Source organism: Monodelphis domestica, chromosome 2 (assembly GCF_027887165.1).
Source record: "Monodelphis domestica isolate mMonDom1 chromosome 2, mMonDom1.pri, whole genome shotgun sequence".
NCBI lineage: Eukaryota > Metazoa > Chordata > Mammalia > Didelphimorphia > Didelphidae > Monodelphis > Monodelphis domestica.
Window position 1 is genome coordinate 194,269,318 of NC_077228.1, and position 25,824 is coordinate 194,295,141.

At 40.3% G+C, this 25,824-nt stretch overlaps 1 protein-coding gene across 4 annotated transcripts in view; it reads left to right on the forward strand.

The window, feature by feature from the left end:
- Positions 1-3,659: 3,659 nt before the first annotated feature.
- The window catches only part of STAT3 (signal transducer and activator of transcription 3), a 68,426-nt gene continuing 46,261 nt past the window's right edge, over positions 3,660-25,824 (forward strand). For all 4 annotated transcript variants that reach the window (XM_056816738.1, XM_056816740.1, XM_056816739.1 and 1 more), the window contains exon 1: positions 3,660-3,801. The gene's annotated coding sequence lies outside the window, so the exon portion shown is untranslated. The remainder of the gene's footprint in view (positions 3,802-25,824) is intronic.

The window sequence follows — 25,824 nt, forward strand, 5'->3', positions numbered from 1 at the left end:
AGAGAAATCCCATTCAAAATCACCTTAGACAAAATAAAATATCTAAGAATCTTATCTCCTGAGACAAACACAGGAACTATATGAACACAACTACAAAACACTCTCCACACAACTAAAACTAGACTTGAGCAATTGGAAAAACATCAACTGCTCATGGGTAAGACGAGCCAATATAGTAAAAATGACCATCCTACCCAAACTTATCTATTTAGTGCCATACTCATAGAACTTCCAAAAAATTTCTTTACTGATTAGGAAAAAACATAACAGAGTTCATTTGTAATAACAAAGGATCAAGGATATCCAGGGAAATAATGAAAAAAAAATACAAAGGAAGGGGTCCTTGCAGTCCCAGATATTAAACTATATTACAAAGCAGCAGTCATCAAAGCAATTTGGTACTGGCTAAGAGACAGAAAGGAGGATCAGTGGAATAGACTTGGGGTAAATGACCTCAGCAAGACAATATATGATAAACCCAAAGATCCCAGCTTTTGGGACAAAAATCCACTATTTCATAAAAACTGCTGGGAAAACTGGAAGACAGTGTGGGAGAGATTAGGATTAGATCAACTCCTCACACCCTACACCAAGATAAATTCAAAATGTGTGACTGACATGAACATAAAGAAGGAAACTATAAGTAAATTAGGTAAACACAGAATAGTATACATGTCAGACCTTTGGGAAGGGAAAGACTTTAAAACCAAGCAAGACATAGAGTCACAAAATGTAAAATAAATAATTTTGACTACATCAAATTAAAAAGTTTTTGTACAAACAAAACCAATATAACTAAAATCAGAAGGAGAACAACAAATTGGGAAGCAATCTTCATAAAAACCTCTGACAAAGGTTTAATTACTCAAATTTACAAAGAGCTAAATCAATTGTACAAAAAATCAAGCCATTCTCCAATTGATAAATGGGCAAGGGACATGAACAGGCAGTTCTCAGCCAGAGAAATCAAAACCATTAATAAGCACATGAAAAAGTGTTCTACATCTCTTATAATCAGAGAGATGCAAATCAAAACAACTCTGAGGTATCACCTCACACCTAGCAGATTGGCTAACATGACAGCTATGGAAAATAATGAATGCTGGAGGGGATGCAGCAAAGTCGGGACATTAATTCATTGCTGGTGGAGTTGTGAACTGATCCAGCCATTCTGGAGGGCAATTTGGAACTATACCCAAGGGACGATAAAAGACTGTCTGCCCTTTGATCCAGCCATAGCACTGCTGGGTTTGTATCCCAAAGAGATAATAAGTAAAAAGACTTGTACAAGAATATTCATAGCTGCGCTCTTTGTGGTGGCCAAAAATTGGAAAATGAGGGGATGCCCTTTAATTGGGGAATGGCTGTACAAATTATGGTATATGTTGGTGAGGGAATACTATTGTGTTAAAAGGAATAATAAAGTGGAGGAATTCCACGGAGACTGGAACAACCTCCAGGAAGTGATGCAGAGTGAAAAGAGCAGAACCAGGAAAACATTGTACACAGAGACTGATACACTGTGGTACAATAGAAGGTAATGGACTCCTCCACTACGGACAATGCAATGTCTCTGAACAATCTGCAGGGATCTAAAAAACACTATCCACAAAAGAAGGATAAACTGTAGGAGTAAAAACACCGATGAAAAGCAACTGCTTGACTACAGGGGCTGAGAGGAAATGACTAAGCAGAGACTCTAAATGAACACTCTAGTGCAAATACCAACAACATGGAAATGGGTTGTAACCAAGAACACATGTGAAACCCAGTGGAATTGTGCGCCGGCTATGGGAGAAGTGGTGGGAGGGGGGCGGAGGGGGGGGGAGGAAAAGATAATGGTCATTGTTTCCAATGAATAATGTTTGTAAATAACCAAATAAAATAATGTTTAAAAAGTCAAAAAATAAAATGATATTTTAAAATCCCCTTCCTGCCATGGTTGGGGGGGGAACCCTTTTGTTGAAAAAATTAGCATAATCAAGCAAAACACATTGCCAAATGAATGTTCAAATGTGGGATGGGGTGAAGAGCTTGTCAAAACAAAACAGATGGTGCTTGGGATCCAAATGAAAAAGTAACATATCCTTCACTTGAGCTTATATTCTAAGGGATATATTATTGATGTCCAAAAATGTGTATTATTTCCATTACTGCTTTGTCAAGAGGTGAGTACTACACATTTTTTATCATCATTCTTCTGAAATCATCATTAGCCAGTGCCTTAAACAAGCATCTATTCTGTTTCAAGAGCTTTCCAGTTCAACAAGTTGAGTGGATTCCTTATAGAGGATTTATTAAAGGAAGGGGATAAAAGTTGAACAGGATGAGGTGAAGAATGGACTGGGACCAGTATTGTTGGAGGGTATATATCTCTGTAGTACAGACTATCCCCAAAGTCTTAGGGCAGTTTTAATCCCTCTTCTTATAGTCATTAGTTAATCACACCAAAGTAGGCAAAACAAATATTTTTATTGGGTGTAGAAATTAATTTGAGCCTCAGAGAAGTCAAGATTACATTCCAACCCAGGTCTCTAAAAATACTGGCGCCTACACTTTAACAAGTCTCTTAAGATAGGTGCAAGCTCTTCCATGAACATAAAACGTGCAGAGGGCGCTGAGAGAGCAAAGGGAACCGAAAGTGAAGTGAACACATAAAATGACATTGAAGAAGGTAATCATTCTAATATGTGATCCCCAATACAGATACTGGCTGCTGTATAGTCTATCCAAGGTCAAGTGTAAAACTTGGGGAGGGGGGCATCCGAAGGAATGAGGTAATCAGTGACTATCTAGTCCCTCCTTTTGCTCATTTTTATCCTTATTTTATTTACGCGTCACGTCTTTCCTCATTTCCGTGTGTGGGGGCTAAGGGTGTTGCTTGCGTTGCATGTCCCGTGTCACACATCAGCCTGTAGGTGGACAAGGGCCGTGCCACATTTTTCTCCTCAGATCTGGGCCTTGGACCTTCCAGCGGGCACCCAGTACCCTGGGAAAGATGGGGGAAGGTGGGGTTGGAAGGAGACTGCCAAAGGGCCCTATTCCCACAGGGGTTCCTTTGGCTTAGCATCTGACAGGGACAGGGGTCCGGAATCGGGTGGGGGTGAGGGGGAGGGGAGGAGGGAGCCGCTCCAGGGGCATTTAAAGTGCCTTTGACGTCACGCCTTGCCAGGAACTCAGCTGAGTTTTCAGCAGTACATTCCCGTCATCTTCCCTCCCTCCCTCCGGGGCTTCCGCGGCCTCAGGCCCGTCTGTTCCCCGGCTGCTCCGGCGGGAGGGGCAGCGCAAGCTAGGGAACAGCCCGCACGGGGGCGTCCTCCACAACACGTCACTTATTCTGCATAATTTATCGGGGCGATAGTTGCTCATTGGCTCTCGGGGCGGGGTTCCTGAGGTAAAATTAGTCGACCCAGGACTCTGAGTGGCAGATGAGGTTGGGGGGGTGACCTTATGAATTATGCATTAGGGGCGGGTTTTGGCTGGTCGGAACCCTAGTGGCGATTGGCTAGGTGGGCTGTTACTCAGCCGTTTCCGGAGCGGCGGCGGTGGTGGCGGAGTGGATTTCGACGTTAAACTGAGAAGGTACCCCTGAAGTCTGATCCCCGGCCAGGAGACATAACCCCGCCATATCCGGGTCCCGCCGCCTCCAGCTCCTGGCCTTCGGTTTCTGTTGAGCCGAGGCAGCTTCGGAGCCTCCCCGTCGCCTGCACTACCTGAAGAGGACTGGTCGTTTGGCCCGCGCCTTGGGCCACTCCAGCAGCGGGCCGCGGGGCCTGTCACAGGCCACAGCTTCGGGACCAGGTGAGGGGCGGGGCTGTCGGGAAGGGAGAGAGTCCTCCTTCCTCCCTTCTCCCCATTCTATTCCTTCCCCCTCCTCCCGCCCCTCCTCGTGAAGACAGAGCCCCCCCACCTTTTTTCATCTCCTTCCTGTCCCACCTAGAGAGTCCTCCCCCTTCCCGTTTTCCTTCCTCTCATCATCCCTGGGGAGAGAGGCCTCCCATCTCCAATTATTCTCATCTGCGAAGGGAGTCTTCCCTTCCATTCTCTCCTAGTAAAGACTGACTTCCCCATCATTCCCCATTCTCTATATCTTCGCCTGCCTTCCCCCTTATTTTCTCTCTAACATGTGATGGGGAGAGATCCTTGGGTCTTCTCTAAGGAAAATCGGGCTTCCCCATTATTCCCCCTCATAACATAACAGGCATAACAGACTTTGTCATCACTCTTGCTTCATCTCACCTCTGAAGGGAGAGATCTTTTCAGTCAAGAAACATTAAGTGCCAGCTTAATTTAGCCAATTTGTGCTAAATGCTATTGTATTCCTTCAAGAAAAGAATGTCAATATGTTCCTATTCCTCTTCTTCCTCCCTTTCCTTTCTTCCATTCTTCATGGGGAGATAGTCTTAACTCCTCCTCAACAAGGAAATACAATTTTTTCCCCTCCCCATCCTTTCTTTTCTCTCTCCCATCTGTCATTCTTTAAGTATAGACAATTCTTCTCTTCCAAGAACATTCTTCCTTTCCTTCTTTTAAGGGGTCTTATCAGAAAAATGTCTGGGAGGCTAGAATTGAGAGATGACTTAAGATTATACTCTTTGCTTCTGTTCTATATAGGCAACTATGTCCCTGCCTCAGTTCCAGTTAGGGGTGAAGGGGAGACAGCCTGGGATAGTGGAAAGAGTGCTGGATTTACAGTCAGGCACTTAGGTAGTTTTTATGGGAATTAGAATTAGAAAGGCTCTTAGAAATCATCTAGTCTATCTTTATGATTTGATAAAGTAGCTGAGGACTAGAGAGATTAAGGGCCTTCCCAAAATCACATAGGTAGTAAACCAGTCAGGATTTGACCTCAAGTCCTTCCACTATACCAACTCGTGCCTTAATTCAAATCCTGGTTTTGACACTTCAAATCTGTGTCTGAATTTTAGCTACCTCATCCATAAGATGGGGATAATACTTGTACTATCCACCTCAGGATGTATAGTGAGAGCAGTCCTTTATAAATCTTAAAGAACTATATAAATGTTTTCCTATCATTTAATTATCTCTAAGGCACTAAATCATATGATCCTACTTTTTGGCAAGAATGTATGGAATCATTGAATTGCATGAGTATCAATTTCCTTTTGTACTCCCCTCCCTCCCACTCCACTCTCTCCAGTGTAATTGAGTGGACATAAATGACTTTGCAGATACTCTTCCTAAATTCTTTTCCACTCTTTCTTGCTGGTTATTAGCTATATTTCATATCCAAACAAACTAATACATCAACTTCAGAGAAATGTAATACTTCCCTTGGGTGCTTTCCCCTTACTATTTGTTGTTCGTTAAAAAAAAATATATATACACCCAATAAAGGACAGAAGATAAATAATTGAACCATTGCACTTATTGGATTGTGGTGTTGCTTAATTGTACAGGTCAGAGTGAAGTAATAACAAGTGGGAGTATCCTGTCTCAGGGCCAAGATCTTGGGTAAATGCAGGAGGAAAAGGAAACAAAGACTAGCAAGTCTTAGTGAGGCCTCATGTACAAATTTAAGTAACATTTGGCATGTGATTTGATATAGGGCATACTTTACTCAGGTTGCCTTTTTCACATCTAGTGCATGTTGTCGTCTATTGTTTCCATTAAGTAAGTGTGTGGCTACAGATTTAGGCTATCATCCTCCCTGTTCCATCCCCCCCAGATCCTCCTCATATGCCTTGTTTAGGGTACTTCTTATCCAGCGTGCTGAGAAGTAATCTGTTGTCTTACCTGTAAAGAATATACAGAATTCATGACTGGTCATTACCATGCAGATAATTCAAATCTATGAATGAACATCAAGGCCCTCTCTCTGTGTGAAACCTGCTCCTCAGTGTTAAAGTCACTTCTCATTTCAAATCAAAGAGTAAGGAGGTAGCATGCAGCTATGTCTTAGTGTGGCTTTCAAATATAATAATGCAGGATTTCAGAATAACAGAGGCTAGAAGACAAAATAATCAATGAATCATAGGTAGGTTTAGAGCTGAAAGGGGCCTTAAAGAAGCCTTAGATCAACTTCCTTGTTTTACATATGAGGAAACAGGTTCAGAGAGATCAAGTGACTTAGGGTCCTTAGACTTAGGTTCACTTAGGTAATCATGACCTAAATGTTATTGTACCAAGGGAGTTGTGGTCTGAGCTCTGGGGTCTCCCCAGTAATAAATAGTAGAACTAGACTTGGAACCCAGGCCTTCTTCCTTCAGACCCACTACCCTTTCTACTCTGCTATGTTACCTCCGCAAGTACTCTGCTGCTCTTCAGGCTGCTGTTTACACAGTCATAGCCTGGTAGCAGGGCCAGGTCAGAAGTGCCTTGCCACTTACTGGAAATTGGAAGTACAGAAGTTGATAAGGGCGGAGCTGCTCTGGTCATAGGGCCTATTCTCAGTTACTATTTGATTAGGATACTTTCTTGTTCTTTGGCTGTCTGTCACATGTTTGATTTCCTTAGTTCCTCACAAGGGACTGGTGATATTATCCCCATTTTACAAATGAGAAAGTAGAGGCTCAGAGAAAGAAATGATTTGCCCCAAATCACATATTAACCAAGAAGTGGAACAGGTCATAGAAAAACTCCAGGCTTTGTAACTCTTCATCCAGTGCTCTTTCCATGTACCAGTTCTGCTGGCCTGGTTAAATTAAATGTACCTGAGAGTGAAAATTTGATTGAGTCCAAGTCCCTGCTAGGAAACAGAAGTGACATAATGACATTCTCAGGAATTATAGTATTTCAGAGCTATACAGGATCCTAGAGCATTTTGTCCAACCCCGTCATTTTATGACTAAGGTTCAGAGAAGGGAGATCATTTGCCACTGGCTAGTGGCTTTGGGCATCTTTCCCTGTATTAGGCTACTTTCTCTTCTGTATGTTGAAATACACTTGATTCAGTGTCAAAGGTTGACAGAAGTATAAATAGGATCTAATTTGGGCGACTTTCCTCTCAGGCTGCTAAAGATCATTTAAGTAATAGTTTATCTTAATACCTTAGTAGAACTGTTTTTCAGAATAAATAGCTACTTGACTAATGGGAAGGACTGTTTACTTTATTCAAAAGATTCTACAGATTCATGACCTAAGTGTCACTCTGCTAGGGTCAGTTGTGGTCTGAGTACTGAGAGTTAGCACACTTCTGGAGGCACAGTTTCTCTTCTAACATCATTTCTCGGTCTTTTCTTGAACAAGTCATTTGTGTGCCTTCTTGTTTCCCCAGCTATGAAATGCAGAACATCAGGTTGTCTTCCAGAAGCTTTTATGCAGCATCCTTTTGTTTATGGCATTCCACAAAACATTCAACCAATAAAGTCCCAACCTAATCCAGCAAGCACTTTTTGAATAGTGAATTCTCTGAGTGTGCTAAAGCATTATAGTAGTCATTGAGAGAGATTTGAAAGTATTAAACAGGGTGCCAGGGGCAGCTAGGGAGCACATTGAATAGGGTGCCAGGCTGGAGACAAAGGGCTTGGGTTCAAATATGGCCTCATACACTTCCTAGCTATGTAACCTTGGGCGGGTCACTTAATCCCAATTGCCTAGTATTTGCTGCTCTTGTCTTAAAGTTGATAATAAGATAGAAGGTAAGGGCTTTAAAAAACAAAACAAAACAAAAGGGATACCCTTCTTACTCTTAAGGTCATTATAGGGTACTCAGAGAGGCGGGATTCCAATGGGAATGGAGAAATAAGGTAAATTAACATATAACGGAATGAAAATTTAGATGAGAGAAATAAGTTTAATATGGCAAGATAAATGTTTCAAGGAAGTAATAAAGTCATAATAGCGAATTTTTATGGTTTTCAAAGTGCTTTACATCCACCAACTCATTTGACCTTCTAAATAACCCAGTTGGGTACTACAGGTATTATTTTCCCATCTTACAGTTGAGGGAATTGATGCTCAGAAGTTCAAATGAAACATGTAAGTAGTTAAGTTCAGGGGTAGAATTTGAACCCATATCACCTGACTTCCTCTATGTAATGAAGTATCTAAATTCTGACAGGAAACTAGGAGAGATGACCACAAACTAGAATGATGTTGGAAGCTTTGTAAAGGAAGAGGAAATTTGAACAGGCTCTTAAAGAGTGGGTAGAGTTTGGATAGAGTAGAAAGAGGAGTGGACAGAGTGACCTCCAGGTCTCTTCCGGCTCTATGATTGAAATATGATTATGGGAACAGATGTAGCAGCATTACTGAATGACTACTTTCATTGCAGAAGGCACATTGTACTTGTATGTATAGAAGTATTTAACATCTTTAGCTTCGGTCTGTATTTGAAAATCCTGATTACAGCCCTTGGACCATTCCTCAGTACCTTGAGTATTCTTCTGAAGAATCTTTAGGATCTCTAGACAGCATGATGTCTCCAGACAGACCTGGATATCGTGAGAACTAGAGAACAAAATCACTCAGCTTTTTGGGTGTCTTTTAAAGTAATAGTGAAAACAAGAAATGTTGTGGTTATGTACTTGTTGGTAGAAACCAGAGTTTAATATCATGAACTTTGGTCTAAAGGACTATCTGGTATAATTGCTTTGGAGCATATTTCTGAAGTTTTTGTAAGAGTCAACTTTTACTCTAAGTTCTCATTTACATGTGGATTGAGCAGAGCAAACTTTCTATCCCACCTTTGCTTTCCTCTGTCACCCCCTTCCCCCCCCTTTTTAGTGGAATTGACTATTTAAATCTCTTACCTGCCATCAACTCCACCTCCCCCACTCCTTATCTCCTCTCTCCACTCCCCCCATCTTTGTTGACTTTTTTAATGAATAGGCCCAGGAGCCCATGTGTCAGGGCTTCAATGTATGGTAATGGTAAAGTATTTTGGATTAAATGTTGAAACCTGAATGTTAGTCTCAGCTATGTGCCTAAGTGAATTTGGGCAAATCTCTTAATCTCTCTTGGCCTCAGTTCCAGAATCTGCAAAATCCTGATTGGGGACTCCATGATCTCTAAGGTTCCTTTCAGTTTTAACTTTACTTCCTTGTAGTAGCCAGCTACCATCACAGTGTCCAGGTGTGAGTTTGGGATTTTGTGGGTCCAAACTGTAACACCTGCATAATCCCTTCAGTGGGAAAAAATGTTATAGTTTATTTTGTATATATGAAGATATGGGGACATACCAATTTGTCAGATTTCCAAGTCTCCTTAGGAAATACTTGATAATGAGCCTACTCTCCTGGTCGAGGTTATGCATTTGGAAGAAGGAACACAATATTACTTACTTGATCTTACTTACTTGGGGAGATGACAGAGTAAATGTCCTCAAAAGGTTTACATTCTAATTGAAGAGACAGCCTCAGGGGAAGCTAGGTTGCTCAATGAATAGTCAGTCCTGGAGACAGGAAGAACTGGGTTCATTTGATTTCAGATACTTCCTAGCTGTGTGACCCAGGGCAAGTCACTTAACTCCCATTGCCTAGCCCTCACAATTCTTCTGCCTTGGAATCAATGTGGATCCTGAAACTGACAGTAAGGGTTTTAGATGGGGGGGGGGGGGGGGGCAGCCTCCTAGGCTCACAAATTTGGTGTTTATCCTGGACTTACCAAATACTGTTATTCCTTCCTCCACAACATTTCTCTGCTTTGTCCTTCTCACCGTTCACACATCCATCCCTCTAATCCAGCTCCTCACTATCCCTTGTCCTTTCTCTTGGAGCATCAGTTTTCATTTTGTTTTCTTCTCTCTCCCTATCACAGTCTGCCTTAATGTTCCAGCTCTGACCCTTTCACTACCCTATTCACTAAGCTCCTCTTACTTTTCTGGCCTTTCCATTCAAGCACATACCAGGCCAGTCAAATTGACCTCCTTACTGTTACTACACCCAACTCACTCTCTCCTGGACTCATGCCTGGAGTGTGCTCCCTCTTCCCCGACAACCCTTCCCATCCCTGGTTTATTTCAAGACTCAACTGAAGGACCACTTTATGCATGAAGTCTTTCCTAATCCCCCTAGGATTAGGGCCTTCCTCTTCCTATTTTGTATATACTTATACTTGTACATGCTCTTCAACCCTCATTAGATTGTAAGCTACTCCAAGGCAGAAACTGTTTAACTTTTGCCCTAGCTCAGTGCTTGGCATTGTGTGTTTTAAAAAATTTGTACCCTGGGGGCTTCATTTCCCAACTTCTTTACTCTTCCCCAAATTCCCTTGTCTTGCATCCCTGTGTTGCACCCTGGCCCTGGCATGGTTTGTTTATAAATTTGCTGAAACCCATGCTGCAGGGGCTTTTGGGCTTTTGCTTTGGCTCCAGCATGGCAAGTATAGGTCCTCTGGCTCTTTGCTCTGCTCACTCGGCTGAAGGAACCCCTTTCTCACTTTGTTGTTATTAAATCCTATAAATTTAAATTCTTGGAGTATTCATTTTTAGTCTTACAGCATATACTAGGTACTTAATAAATTGTTGGATTGAATTACTTGACAGTTAAGTATGGAGAGATTTGAATTCAGATCTAGTCCTTTTTCTACCACTCCATTTTGCTTCCATGTTATATAGCTCATTTATTTTAAGCAACATTTGATAAAATGAAACAATTTAAATCTTTCTTCCATTGGATATGTATGTGTGTGTGTGTGTGTGTGTGTGTGTGTGTGTGTGTGTGTGTGTGTGTGTGTGTATTTAAACCCTTACCTTCCATTTTAGAATCAATACCATGTATTAGTTCCAGGACAGAAGAGCGGTAAGGGCTAGCCAATGGAGATTAAGTAACTTGCCCAGGGTCACACAGCTAGGAAGTATCTGAGGCCAGATTTAATCCTAGGACCTCCCATCTCTAGGTTGAGTTATATCTTATGGCATTTGACCTGAGGTGTATAAATGAGTTTCAAGTATATTGTAGAAGGACATTTTTAGATATTAATTGGACTAAATGGCCTCTGAGGCCCCTTTTGACCCTAAGATGCTGTGATCAGAGCAGTATGGAATGAACTTCAGAAAACTTATTTGGAGGAAATGAGATCTGAGCCAAGATAAAAGCAGAAAGGACTGACAGCTTATGCTGGTAAAGAGAAGGAACATTGAAAGTGGAGAAGAGGATACTTCAGGTGCAGAGAACTTGTCATGAGTTCTGTTAAGTGTCCCAATTTGCCTTTTCCTATTCTACTGAAGCCACAGTTACTTCACAGCTATGGACTGAGTCTAGCCGAGTTTCCCTTGTCTCTATTGTTTTTTGGCAAATGCTACTTTTACATACTTCCCTCATTGGCTTTATTTGCTGGATAACCTTTATCCTGAGTTTTATGGTTGAGAAGAATCTAAAATTGTTTCTCTCACTCTAGCTCTGAGGTCTTAAATAATAAATATAATAACAATGGTGATCATTGACATGACAACACTCTCAAAGCTACACATTTATAAATGTGCCCATATTTCAGCCTCACAAACTTGTAAGGTGGATACCACATTGCCCCCATTTTACAGATGAGGAAACTGAGGCTTAGAGCAGTTAAGTAACATGCCCATGATCACAATAGCAAGTATAGAGCCTTATCCATTATATCACTAGAAAAGGAGAAAGAGTAGCTAAGTCTTTCATAGTTGATCATAGTACAATATTGCTGTTACTTTATATTGATCAACTGTGAAAGACTTAGCTACTCTCAGCCATACAGTGATCCAGGACAATTCTGAAGGACTCATGACAAAGAATGCTGTCCACCTTCAGAGAAAGAGTTGTTGGAATTAGAATGCAGATCAAAGCATACTATCTTTCACGAGGTTATTTACAGTTTTATTTTGGGGTTTTGGTTTTGTAAGATTACTCACTTGCAAAAATCAATAATATGGAAATATGTTTTGCATTATAATACATGTATAACCCAGATCAAATTACTTAGCATCTCCAAGAGTGGAGAGGGAGACAATTTGTATTTTATAACTTTGGAAAACTTATGTTAAAATTATTACATGTAATTGGGAAAATTAAATATCTTTGAATAAAAAAGTAAAGGAGAAAAATGGGTAAAGGAACAAACATTTATAAATTTCCCACTGTGTGCTAGGCATTGTGCTAAAGGAGAAGCTATTTTTGTTTCTTGGTTCTTTAGGGACAGCCATAAGTGGTTGAGCAGTATCTGAAACAGAAAGTAAACCTGGGAAATAAGCCATGACCTGACTGTGGAGGAGGCCCTTCAGGCAATGGTCGGAGGTGGAGTTTGGGTAGTTTTTATAGTTTCAATTTCTGGAAATTAACTTGGATTGGTATAGGGGAGGCTAGTGAGAGGGAGTAGGGTAGGGAAATCCTGCCCTTATCTAAGACTAACCACTTGATGTCTTACCATGTTGATAGTTATCTTGTTTATAGAACACTCCCCCCTTCCCCCAGTTCTGGTGTAATATTCTTTTTTTTAATTTATTTTTTAAGAATATTTTCCATGTTTCCATGATTCATTTTCTTTCCCTCTCCACTCCCAGAACTGAGAAGCAATTCAACTGGGTTGTACAAATGTTGTCACTTGATATTATTATTCATTTTTGCTATAAAGGGATTTTTTTAAAAGCCTAATCCCCAAATCACATACCCAGAAATACATGTGATAAGTGATGTCATATGTTTTGCTTTTGCATTTCTACTCCCATAGTTCTTTCTCTCAATGTGGGTAGCATTCTTTAAATAAGTCCTTCAGGAGTGTCCTGACTTGTTGCATTGCTACTAGTAGCAAGGTCTATTACATTGGATTTTTCCACAATGTTTTACTTTCTGTATTGTTACAGTCAATAGAGTAGTTGCCTTAAACTGTGACTGAGGAAATATGGTTTCAAGACAGTGTCTTGAGTTAAATCAAAATATAGTGGTCACCATGGGAAAATTCCCAAATATTAAATATACCCAAGTCAACTGGGTTTTATGGAGATTTTAATTAATACAAATAAGGAATTAAGGAAAGGGAGAGAGTAAGAGGAAATAATGAGAAAGGGCTAGGCCAGCCTAGGCCAACCTAGGCTTAAGCCTTAAGAGAGAGATCAGTCAGTCTTTAATCACTCACCACAAGATTTGTCCCAAGCAAGATTCTAGTGTTCAGAGAGACCCTCCAGTTTAGCTCCTCAGCTCCCACTAAGTTCAGCCACCAAGCCCTCCAATTCAGCTTTGGCAAGCTGACCCTTTTCAGAGGCCTTTTTGACCTCCTTTTAAAGAGCATTTTCTCCTATGTCACCTCCCCCAAGTTCTCACATCTACCAATCACAGTAGATGTCTTTACAGGACTGACCATTCCTAATTCACACCTGAATAGACCAAAACTCTTGAGTAATTCACACCTGAGTAGACTAAAATTTCACACCTCTTTTGTTAAGCTTGTCCCTTGCAAGTTTGCAAGTTGCCTGACCTTTTAATGATTAATTTGACCTTCATAGGTACTTAGCACCTTTTTGTATTAGATCTAAAAATAGACTTAGCTTAAGGATTTTTAGCCTTACTTTAAGTACGGGTTAAGTACTTTTCCATTGTTCAGTAAGGAGTTTACAACTTTATCTCCCCCTAAAGTATGCTTAAGTATGGGTGGAGTAATGTTAGAGTCCTCACATTCCTGATCAAGTACCTGCATTGTTTAAAATGGGGAATGGTCTTAACCAAGTGTTCTAAGGTAGAGTCTGAGAATTTGTAACATTCACAAATCTGAGAAATTTTAAGATTCACAGTATACAATGTTCTGGTTCTGCTTGTTTTACTTTGCATCATTGAGGTTCTCCCAGTTCATATAGAAAGCTTCCAGATCATCAATCCTTACAGCACAATAGTATTCCATTACTATCAGATACCACAGTTTGTTCAGCCATTCCACAATCAGTGGACACCCCCTCATTTTCCAATTTTTTTGCCACCACAAAGAGTGAAGCTATGAATATTTTTGTACAAGCATTTTTCCTTATTATCTCTTTGGGGTACAAACCCAGCAATGGCATTGCTGCATCAAAGGGTATGCATTCTTTTAAAGCCCTTTGTGTATTTTCCTTTACTGTCAATCTGATAGGTATGAGGTAGTCTGGTGTAATATTCTGAGTGAGGTGGTGAGAACCTGGATTTCAGACAGCAACTGCCAGGAAGAATCTTCATAAAATATTGGTAGATATGTGTGTGTGCATTTCTACAAACCATAGTACTTAATTACTGCTTTTAAAAATCGAAGTTTTAGTGAATTTGCCAGCAATTTTTTTTTTGGTTTAGCAAAGTCAGCTTTAGATAGCAAGGATAATAACTCACATATATAGATAATGCTTAAAGATTTACCAGACAATCTCCATGCACAGTGCCTCCTACATAGTTTTCACTTAGTAAATGGATAGTGTATCGTGAAACTAGGGTCTTAATTTCATTCTGTGCCTGGTACCTCTTGCAGCTCTGCCACTCTGAACATCAGTTTCCATAACTTGCAAATCAGGGACTTGGACAGGTCCCTTCCAATTCTAATTCTTATGAAATATCTTTTGAACTTTTTCTTTAAAGATTCAATAGAAATTGAGGGACAAGGGGAATTTCAGGCAAAGAGTAGGAAAGGCATAGAGACAAAAAGTACCTTATGTGTATATATATATATACACACATATATATATGTATACACACACACATATATATACATATACACACACACACACATATATATATATATATATATGTATATGTATATGTATATGTATATATATATGCCGAGATAACAAGCCCTTCAGTTTGACTGGAAGGAGAAGAAATAATGTGAACTAAGGTAGAGACACCAGAAGGTGAAGGAGCTTTAATGTCAGGCTAAGGAATTTAAACTTTCCTTGCTAAAATATTGAATTAAATTGATGGACAGTAGAGACTTAATAAAAATATTTTTGTACAGATGGGTGGTCAGATTTATTGTAAAAGATTAAAATAGAAGTAATGTAAAGGATGACCTGGAGGGAGAGAAAATGGAGGAGGAAAGACAAGTTTGAAAGCTGTATACAGCAAGGGCAACTAGGTGACACAGTAGAAAGAGTGCCAGGCCTGGAGTCAGGAGGACTTGGGTTCATACTGGCATAAGACACTTCTTAGCTGTGTGACCCTGAGCAAGTCACTTAATCCCTATTGCCTAGTTCTTGCTCTTCAGTTTTATAGTTATTACTAAGACAGAAAGTAAGGGCTTAAAAAAGAAAAGAAAGCTACTGCAATAGCCCTGGTAATAAAGTGATAATAACTTCAAACCAAAGCATTTTTTTATGCACCTCCAAAGAGGTAGCATTGTATAGTGAATAGAGAGACAACCTTGGGACCAGAAAGACCTGGGTTCAAGTCCTCCCCCTGATGTATACTGGCTTTGTAACCTTGAGCTAGAGGTTAAAATTTCAGAGAAGATGCCTACCTACATTGGTAGAGGAAGTTTCTATAGCTGAGTGTTCTTTGTACCAATGAAATCACAAGTCCATTCCCTATCCTTATGTGCCAGGCATAAGGAATACAAAGACAAAAAATGACAAACAATCCCTTCCCTTAAAATACTTACATTTTTCTGGAGGATACAACAAGTAAAAAGTTATGTAAATAAGGGGCAGCTAGGTGGCACAGTGAATAGAGCACCGGACCTGGGGTTCAAATTGACTTTAGAGACTTCTTAGCTATGTGACCTTGGATAAGTCATTTAACCTCATTTGCCTAGCCCAGTGATGGTAAATCTTTTAGAGCTCGAGTGCACTTCCCACTCTACCCCCCCAAACCGAGTGCTGGCTCTGTCCCTCCTCCCAAGAGACCGGGTGCCATGCTCCTCTCTCCCACCAAGTGCTAGCCCCACCTTACCCCACACAGGGGAGGGTGGAAGTTCTCCCATTGGGCTGCTGGGCAGAGGGGTGAGTTAAGTGAGGAATGTCCTTAGGGAGTGTAGAAATGGGGATTTCTGCCTTTGAGCCGCCTACCTTACCCCCTATGTGCTCCCATTGGGCTATTGGACAGAGGGGCTAGGGATGGGAAAAAATGTCATCAGGCATGGTGGAGAGGGACAGGGGAGCAGCTCCACATAAGTCCCTCTTGCCTTTCTAGTAATGATTTGGGGGGGTGGTGAGGAACGTGCCCATAGAGAGCTCTTTGAGTGCCATATTTAGCACCGGTGCCATAGGTTTGCCCTCACTGGTCTATCCCTTGCCCTTCTGTCTTATAATTGACACTAAAAAGGTAAGGGGCGTTTTTTTGTTTGTTTGTTTGTTTGTTTTTAAGTTACTTAAGAGCCAAATAATTTGAGAAAAAGCATCACCAGGGGGCAGCTGGATAGGTCAGTGGATTGAGAGCCAGGCTTAGAGATGGGAGGTCCTAGGTTCAAATTTGGCTTCAGGCACTTCCCAGCTGTTAGACCCTGGGCAAGTCACTTAACCCCCATTGCCTAGCCCTTACCACTCTTCTGCCCTGGAACCAATACACAGTATTGATTCCAAGATGGAAGGTAAGGGTTTAAAACAAAGGGGGGGGGGGGGGGAAGCATCACCGACCTGGGAGATCAGGAAAGGTTTCACATGGAAAGAAGATGGCATTAAAATTGAGCCTTGAAAGCAACTAAGGATTCTAAGAGGCAGATGAAGGAGAAAGTACCTTCTAGGGATGGGGGTCAATGACACAGAGGTGGGAAATAGAAAGTCTAGTTTGGGCACTAACATATAGACCAAGTGTGCAGAACAGAATATAAATGAAGGGAAATGATAGAAAATAATTCTGGAAAGGTAGGGTGGAACCAGAGCCATGAAGATAAGTTTGTTTCTTAAGAGTCAGTAGAGGACACAGCTCTTGGTGACTCAGTGGATTAAGAGCTAGAGGTAGAGATGGGAGATCCTGGGTTCAAATTTGGCCTTAGATATTTCCTGTCTATGTGACCCTAGGCAAGTCACTTAACCCCCATTTCCCAGCCTTTACCACTTTTCTGTCTTGGAACTGTAAGAATGAATTAGTTATTAATTAGTTAATTGGATTAATTAAAAAATAGGTTCTGCTTAGAAGAAGAGTTTCCAGCTTAGGGAGTTTAAAAATTTACCTTAAGAGAGAGAATAATGTTCAGGGGGTTTCTTAATAAGAATTCCCAGAAACCTCTAGGAAAGGACCATTGGAAAGCAGATCAATCTCTGGAGCTGCCTCATTAGGAGTAGGTATCTAGGGAGTTGGCTCTTATCAATCTTTGAAGATTTTGGTGGTAGATAGCTTTGGAAGATTGTGACAGTAATTCAACTGAAAGAGTGGCTGAGGCTGTTCCCTAGAACACCTCAGGGGGAAACAGAGAGCAGCATCTGTCAGGAGGTGAATCTCTGAGGCTGGGCAGACAGAGTTACCTTCAATCTGTCAATATCTAATATATAATTGAAGAAGTTTAAGGAGATTTATATGTAGATTAGCTTAGTAAGTTAGATACTGTATTTATTAGATAGTAAGGGAGTCATTAGGCTTGATTTTTATCAGACATGAAGAAATCCTGCGAAGGACAGAGGGGGTCGGGGTTCAGTTAGAAATCTTAGTTTTAGGGTAATATATCTCCTAATAAATTTATATTTCCTTATCCTGTCCCTCATATTTCTCATAGTTATTAATAAATAGGTTTTGTAGTAATCTGCCTCTAGCCAGTTTCATCTACCACCAGAACTAGCTAATCCCTAACAGCTTTAGCGGAATCTATACCACCTAATCAGTACCAACTGACAATTAACTGGCCATAATCAATAAAGATCAAATATAATCATAAAAATGGGCGAGCCAAAAGGATAAGAACCTGAACATTTATATATGAAAAAGACAGTAAAAAGAAAACTGACAGGAATCATGGTAACGAAGAACATGATTCTAGGAAACATAACTCAAGTATTTATTAAAAGGATTCCTAGATATTTCAGAGAACTCCCATTCCCAAAGTCAGGCCTAGATGTCCTCTATCTTACAGTATTAGATCTACTAAAGCTTATGCCAATAGGTGGATATGGGGTCTTGCTAGGATTAATGATTAAGTATTTAATATATTACATCCTAACTCAAATGAAGATTAGCAAAAAGAAACAACTGAGAGAAAATCAAATAGACATGGGGTTGGACTATTTAGAGAATGTGATATATATTAGTATTGATTCTAAGATGAAGGGGCGGAGTCAGGGATATAAAGGGTAGAAATGTTGAAGGATTTATATAAAAGGTTCCACTAGCTTATTCAAGAGTAGGGTCACCAAGAATTTAGTTAATTCCAAAGAGATTTATTTTAACAATTTATTTATAAAATATAGAAAGAGTGAAAGTAAGAAAATCAAAGAGAGTATAGGGTAAAGTATCTTGAGCCAAGGCCCTAGGGATGCAGGGAGCTTCTCTCAAGAGGGTAGGTCTCTCCTGAGGTTAGTCCCTTCAGAAAATCCAAGGAAAGGGAATCAGCCTTTCACTCACCAGGTGTCAGTCCAAAGGAAAGCAGTCTGAGATCTCAAGCCCAACTGTTTCTTTTCATCACTTCCTGTGACTTCCTTCATTTGAAATGTACCAATTACAGCTAAAGCTTTTGCTTAGGACTGCCCAGGGGGCAATCAGTCAATTCTGATTCATCACCCACTATCACACATGTGGGTCACAGACCTCCCCCTCAATTCACCTTAAAAGGTATGCAGAGAAGGTTGAATTCTCTGGTTTAAGGCAAAGAAAGAAGGAAGGTCCCAAGACCCCTCTCCCACCTACTGTGCTGAGACTTAGATGGTCCATGGGATCTCAGGGCGAGGGCTCCAACTGGGATGGTGTACCTTGCTACCATAACTATGGGAAGCTCAGGGCTCTGACCACAGCTGGCAAGGAGGCAGCTGGAGGAGAGAAGCAGAGAAGAGGGCAGGCTGGTTGCAGCTTTTAGCCACCACACGTCCATCTTGGGCCTCTACCTTTGGAAATTTTGGTCTCAAGGCACATTCAGCTCTGTAGATCAGCTCAATTGGCTTAATCAAGTTTATCAATAATGCAGAGAAGAAGCCTCCAGAGGGCAGAGGGGCTCAGTCTCATGGAGCTGTCAGAAAACCAGAGGAGCAAGGGTGCAGAGTGGACAGAGAATCAGGCTTGGCAGTGGGACAGAGCCATGGGTCTCTCCTGCTCGATACAACCTGAAAGATACACAGATAAAAGTTAAATTCTTGGGTATAAGGGAAAGATCCAACACCCCTCCCCTACCCACTGTGCTAAGACCCTCAATAGGAATTTAGCTGACTTGGATCCCAGGGTGAGCCACAATGGAATACCTTGGGACCACCACAGGAAGCTCAGGGTTCTGACTGGGCAGCTGGCAGAAAGGAGTAAAGAGGAGGACTGAGGGGAAGTACCTTCAGCCTCTTCTGACAGCTTGGGAAGATCTGGCCTCAGGGCACATTAATTCAACTGGTGGGCTCCATCAGCCTAATTCACTTAATCAGCTGAGAAGAAGCCCCTTCAGGGCAGAAAAGCCCAAACTCATCCAGCAAGTAAGCAGAGGAGCAAGAATACAACCCATGAGGGGGCGGAGTCAAGATGGCGGCTTAGAAGCATCAAAAGTTCAGACCTCTGAAAACCCTTCTTTACCAGTCACAAACTGAATGCTCCTAGGGGACTGAAGTTCAAACTTAACAACAGGACAGAGGCAGGGAACCCTCCTTTTGTACTCAAATCAAAAGGTACGCCCCCTCAAAAACCGGAATCCAAGAAGGGGAAGGCAGAGGGAAGGTCCCAGGACCCCTCCCCCCCAACCCAGAGGGCTGAGCCCCCAGCGGCAGCAGGAACCTCTGAGCGGGCAAAGGTGCTGGTTTGGAGGGTCTACCTTGTGAGCAACGGGGAGCCAGGCTTGGAGCATCCAGCGTGGACAGAGTGGAGGAAGCCAGGGAGAGACTGGGCCATGGCTGGGTCCTTCCATCTGGCTCCAGTCTCACTGGGAGGTTTTTGCCTCGGGGCACATCCAGACCAATCCAGTTGAACCTAATCCCATCAGGACTCATCTGAGCTCAGGGAGGCCAGGACCCCTCTCCCCCTAGACTGCAGGGCCTCCAGCAAGGACAGGAACCTTGGGGCGGGCAAAGGCACTGGGGAACCTCGGGGACAGCAGAGAAGCAGCTGGAGAGAACTGGAGAGAGCCTGGGCGGCCCAGCCTTCCAGGAGTCTTCGGCCTCAGAGCACACACAGCCCAACCCAGTTGAACTTAATCCGATCAAAAGCCTCCAGAGGACAGGGAAGCTAACATTCCTCCCCTAGAGACTGTACCAAGAGATCTGATAAAGCTCCAAGAGGGGAGACTGACAGCCCCAAAACCCCCCCCAAAATGAGAGGAGCAAGAGCACAGACAAATACGGGGAGCAAAGAAGGGGTAAACTCAAGCAAACAACAGAAAAAGAAGAAAGAAATTACAATAGACGGCTTCTGCACAGGTAATGAGCAAAGAGTGAACAAAACAGAGGGGGAGGGATCAGCAAAGGAAAAATCAGAAATCCCAGTGAATTGGATACAGGCTTTGGAAGAACTCAAAATGCAATTCAAAACACAATTAAGAGAGGCTGAAGACAATTGGGAAAAGAACTTAAAAACTAAGATAAGTCATCTGGAAACAGGCACTGGAACTAAAACAAGAAAATAGTATCTTGAAAGCCAAAATCAACCAACTGGAAAATGAGGCAAAGCAGATGAAAGATGAGGTGAAGAAGATGAAAGATGAGAAAAAGGAGATGAAAGATGAGGTAAAGAGGATGAAAGATGACCTCCAAAGAAAATCAGACCAAAAGGAAAAGGACGACCAAAAAGCCAAGGATGAAATCAAGTCTTTAAGAACCAGAATACAACTAGAATCAAGTGACCTCACAAGGCAGCAGGACACTATAAAACAAAACCAAAAGAATGAAAAAATTGAGGAAAATATGAAGCATCTCATTCACAAAACAGAGGATTTAGAAAATCATTCAAGGAGAGACAATTTAAGAATTATTGGCCTACCAGAAGACCATGACAAAAGAAAAAGCCTGGACATTATATTACAGGAAATTATTAAAGAAAACTGCCCCGATATCCTAGAACACGAGGGAAAAGTGGAGATTGAAAGAATCCACAGATCACCTCCTGTACTTAGTCCCCACCTGACAATACCCAGGAATGTTATAGCCAAATTCAAGAACTATCAGACCAAAGAAAAGATATTACAAGTTGCCAAGAAGAAGTCATTCAGATACTATGGAACCACAGTGAGATTAACGCAGGATCTGGATGCATCCACACTGAAGGACCGAAAGGCATGGAATATGATGTTCCTTGAAAGCAAGGGAATTAGGTCTATAACCAAGAATCAACTACCCAGCAAAACTGACTATATTCTTACAGGGGAAAGTATGGTCATTCAACAAAATAGAAGATTCAAGAATTCATAAAGAAAAGACCAGACCTGAACAGAAAATTTGATGTCCAAGCACAGAACTCAAGAGAATCATCAAAAGGTAATTAAAAAAGAGGGAAAAAAGAAAAACAAAACAAAAAAAATTTTAAGAGACTCGATAAGTTAAAATGATATGTATCCCTATAAGAAAAGAGGTCATTGGTAACTCTTAAAAACTGTTGTTAATACCTGGGCAGCAAAAAGAAGTACACTTAAAGGGAACAGTGACAAACTGTATAGGATGAAAGGACAAGACATAAATAGATATATAGCTATATGCATGCATAAATACGTACACATGAGTATGCATATATATATATATATACACATATATAACTAGAGCTTAAAATAGGTTAATATTAAAAGAAATGGAAAAAGAAACAAACGGGGGCAAATTTATATGTCACAAAGAAACTCATGGTGGGAGGGGGAGAACATCAATACACTGGAAGGGTAAAGAGGTCAGGGACAGGAAATACTCAACTTTTACATGCTTTGAAATTGACTCAAAGAGAAAAACTAACCAATCCATTGGGGACAGAGAATAGATTTGTGCCCTATAGGGGAGTAGAAGGGTAACAAATGGTCTGGTGGGGAGGGAAGCAGTACAAGAGAGTGAGGGGACGGGGGGGTTAATTTTAGAAAGACTACAGGGAAAATAAGGGGGGTGATAAGAAGGGAGGGGGTACAAAGGGAACTAAAATAAGGGAGAGAACTAGGGGGACTGTTTAAAAGCAAACATTGATGTAGAAGGAAATAGTGAAAGAAGAAAAGGCAGGAACAGGAGCAGAAATCAAAATGCTGGGAAATACACAGCTAGTAATCATAACTCTGAATGTGAATGGAATGAATTCACCCATAAAACGCAAGCGAATAGCAGAGTGGATTAGAATCCAAAACCCTACCATATGGTGTCGACAAGAAACACACATGAGGAAGGTAGATACACATAGGGTGAAAGTAAGAGGGTGGAGCCAAATGTATTGGGCATCAACTGACAAAAAGAAGGCAGGAGTCACAATCATGATATTCGACAAAGCCAAAGTAAAAATAATCTAGTTAAAAGAGACAGGGAAGGTAATTACATCCTGATAAAAGGCAGTATAGACAATGAGGAAATATCTGTACTTAATATATATGCACCAAATGGCATAGCATCCAAATTTCTAAAGGAGAATCTAGAGGAGTTCAAGGATGAAATAGAAAAACTATACTAGTGGAAGATCTGAACCTTCCCCTATCCGAACTAGATAAATCAAACCAAAAAATAAATAAGAAAGAGGTGAGAGAGCAAATGAAATCTTAGAAAAATTAGAGTTAATAGACACGTGGAGAAAAATAAATAGGGACAAAAAGGAATATGCCTTCTTTTCAGCAGCACATGGTACATTCACAAAAATTGACCATGTATTAGGGCATAAAAACATTGCAAACAAGTGTAAAAGAGCAGAAATAATAAATGCAACTTTCTCAGATCACAATGCAATGAAAATAATAATTAGTAAGGGAACATGGAGAGGTAAATCGAAAATTAATTGGAAATTAAACAATACAATTCTCTAAAACCAGTTAGTTAAAGAACAAATCGTAGAAATAATAACTTCATTGAAGAAAATGACAATGATGAGACATCCTTTCAAAACCTATGGGATGCAGCCAAAGCAATACTCAGGGGGAAATATATATCCTTGAGTTCATATATTAACAAATTAAGAAGGGCAGAGGTCAATGAATTGGGCATGCAAATTAAAAAATTAGAAAGTGAACAAATTAAAAATCCTCAGTTGGAGACTAAATTAGAGATCCTAAAACTCAAAGAAGAAATTAATAAAATTGAAAGTTAAAGAACTATTGATTTAATAAATAAGACTAGAAGCTGGTACTTTGAAAAAACAAATAAAATAGACAAAGTACTAGTCAGTCTAATTAAAAAAAGGAAAGAAATAAACCAAATTGACAGTATCCAAGATAAAAAAGGAGCCTCACCTCTAATGAAAAGGAAATTAAGGCAATCATTAAACTACTATGCCCAATTATATGGCAACAGATATGGCAATCTAGGTGATATGGATGAATTCTTACAAAAATATAAATTGCCTAGACTAAAAGAGGAAGAAATAAATTACCTAAACAACCCCATATCAGAAAAAGAAATTGAACAAGCCATCAAAGAACTCCCTAAGAAAAAATCCCCAGGTCCAGATGGATTCACAAATGAATTCTATCAAACATTCAAAGAACAACTAATCCCAATATTAAACAAACTATTTGACAGAATAAGCCAAGAAGGAATTCTACCAAATTGATTTTACGACACAAACATGGTACTGATCCCAAAGCCAGGCAGGTCAAAAACAGAGAAAGAAAACTATAGACCAATCTCCTTAATGAATATAGATACAAAAAACTTAAATAGAATACTAGCAAAAAGACTCCAGCAAGTCATCACAAGGGTCATCCACTATGACCAGGCAGGATTCATACCAGGAATGCAATGATGGTTCAATATTAGGAAAACCATACACATAATTGACCATATTAGCAAGCAAACTGACAAAAATCACATGATTATCTCAATAGATGCAGGAAAAGCCTTTGATAAAATACAACACCCATTCCTATTGAAAACACTAGAAAGTATAGAAATAGAAGGGCCTTTCCTAAAAATAATAAACAGTATATATCTAAAATCATCAGCAAACATCATCTGCAATGGGAATAAACTAGAAGCCTTCCCAATAAGATCAGGAGTCAAACAAGGATGCCCATTATCACCTCTATTATTTAACATTGTACTAGAAACACTAGCAGTAGCAATTAGAGAAGAAAAAGAAATTGAAGGTATTAAAATTGGCAATGAGGAGACCAAGCTATCACTCCTTGCAGATGATATGATGGTTTACTTAAGGAATCCTAGAGAATCAACCAAAAAGTTACTCGAAATAATCAACAATTTTAGCAAAGTTGCAGGATACAAAATAAACCCGGATAAGTCATCAGCATTTCTATATATCTCTAACCCATTTCAGCAGCAAGAATTAGAAAGAGAAATCCCATTTAAAATCACCCTAGACAATATAAAATACTTAGGAATCTATCTGCCGAGACAAACACAGGAACTATATGAACACAACTACAAAACACTTTCCACACAGTTTAAACTAGATCTAAACAATTGGAAAAACATTGATTGCTCATGGGTGGGACGAGCTAACATAATAAAAATTACAATCCTACCCAAATTAAGTTACTTATTTAGTGCCATACCCATTGAACTACCAAAAAACTTCTTTACTGAATTAGAAAAAAACCATAACAAAGTTCATTTGGAAGAACAAAAGATCAAGGATATCCAGGGAAATCATGAAAAAAAAAATGCAAAGGAAGAAGTACTTGCAGTCTCAGATCTCAAACTATACTATAAAGCAGTGGTTATCAAAACAATTTGGTACTGGCTAAGAGACAGAAAGGAGGATCAGTGGAATAGACTTGGGGTAAATGATCTCAGCAAGACAGTTTATGACAAACCCAAAGACCCCAGCTTTTGAGACAAAAATCCATTATTTGATAAAAACTGCTGGGAAAATTGGAAGACAGTGTGGGAGAGATTAGGTTTGAATCAACATCTCACACCCTACACCAAGATATATTCAGAATGGGTGAATGACTTGAACATAGAGAAGGAAACTATAAGTAAATTAGGTGAACACAGAATAGTATACATGTCAGACCTTTGGGAAGGGAAAGATTTTATAACCAAACAAGACTTAGAAAGAGTCACAAAATGTAAAATAAATAATTTTTACTACATCAAATTAAAAAGCTTTTGTACAAACAAAACCAATGTAACTAAAATCAGAAGGGAAGCAACAAATTGGGAAACAATCTTCATAAAAACCTCTGACAAAGGTTTAATTACTCAAATTTACAAAGAGCTAAATCAATTGTACAAAAAATCAAGCCATTTTCCAATTGATAAATGGGACATGAACAGGCAGTTTTCAGCCAAAGAAATCAAAACTATTAATAAGCACATGAAAAAGTGTTCTACATCTCTTATAATCAGAGAGATGCAAATCAAAACAACTCTGAGGTATCACCTCACACCTAGCAGATTGGCTAACATGACAGCTATGGAAAGTAATGAATGCTGGAGGGGATGTGGCAAAGTTGGGACATTAATGCATTGCTAGTGGAGTTGTGAATTGATCCAACCATTCTGGAGGGCAATTTGGAACTATGCCCAAAGGGCACTAAAAGACTGTCTGCCCTTTGATCCAGCCATAGCACTGCTGGGTTTGTACCCCAAAGAGATAATAAGGAAAAAGACTTGTACAAGAATATTCATAGCTACACTCTTTGTGGTGGCCAAAAATTGGAAAATGAGGGGATGCCCTTCAATTGGGGAATGGCTGAACAAATTATGGTATATGTTGGTGAGGGAATACTATTGTGTTAAAAGGAATAATAAAGTGGAGG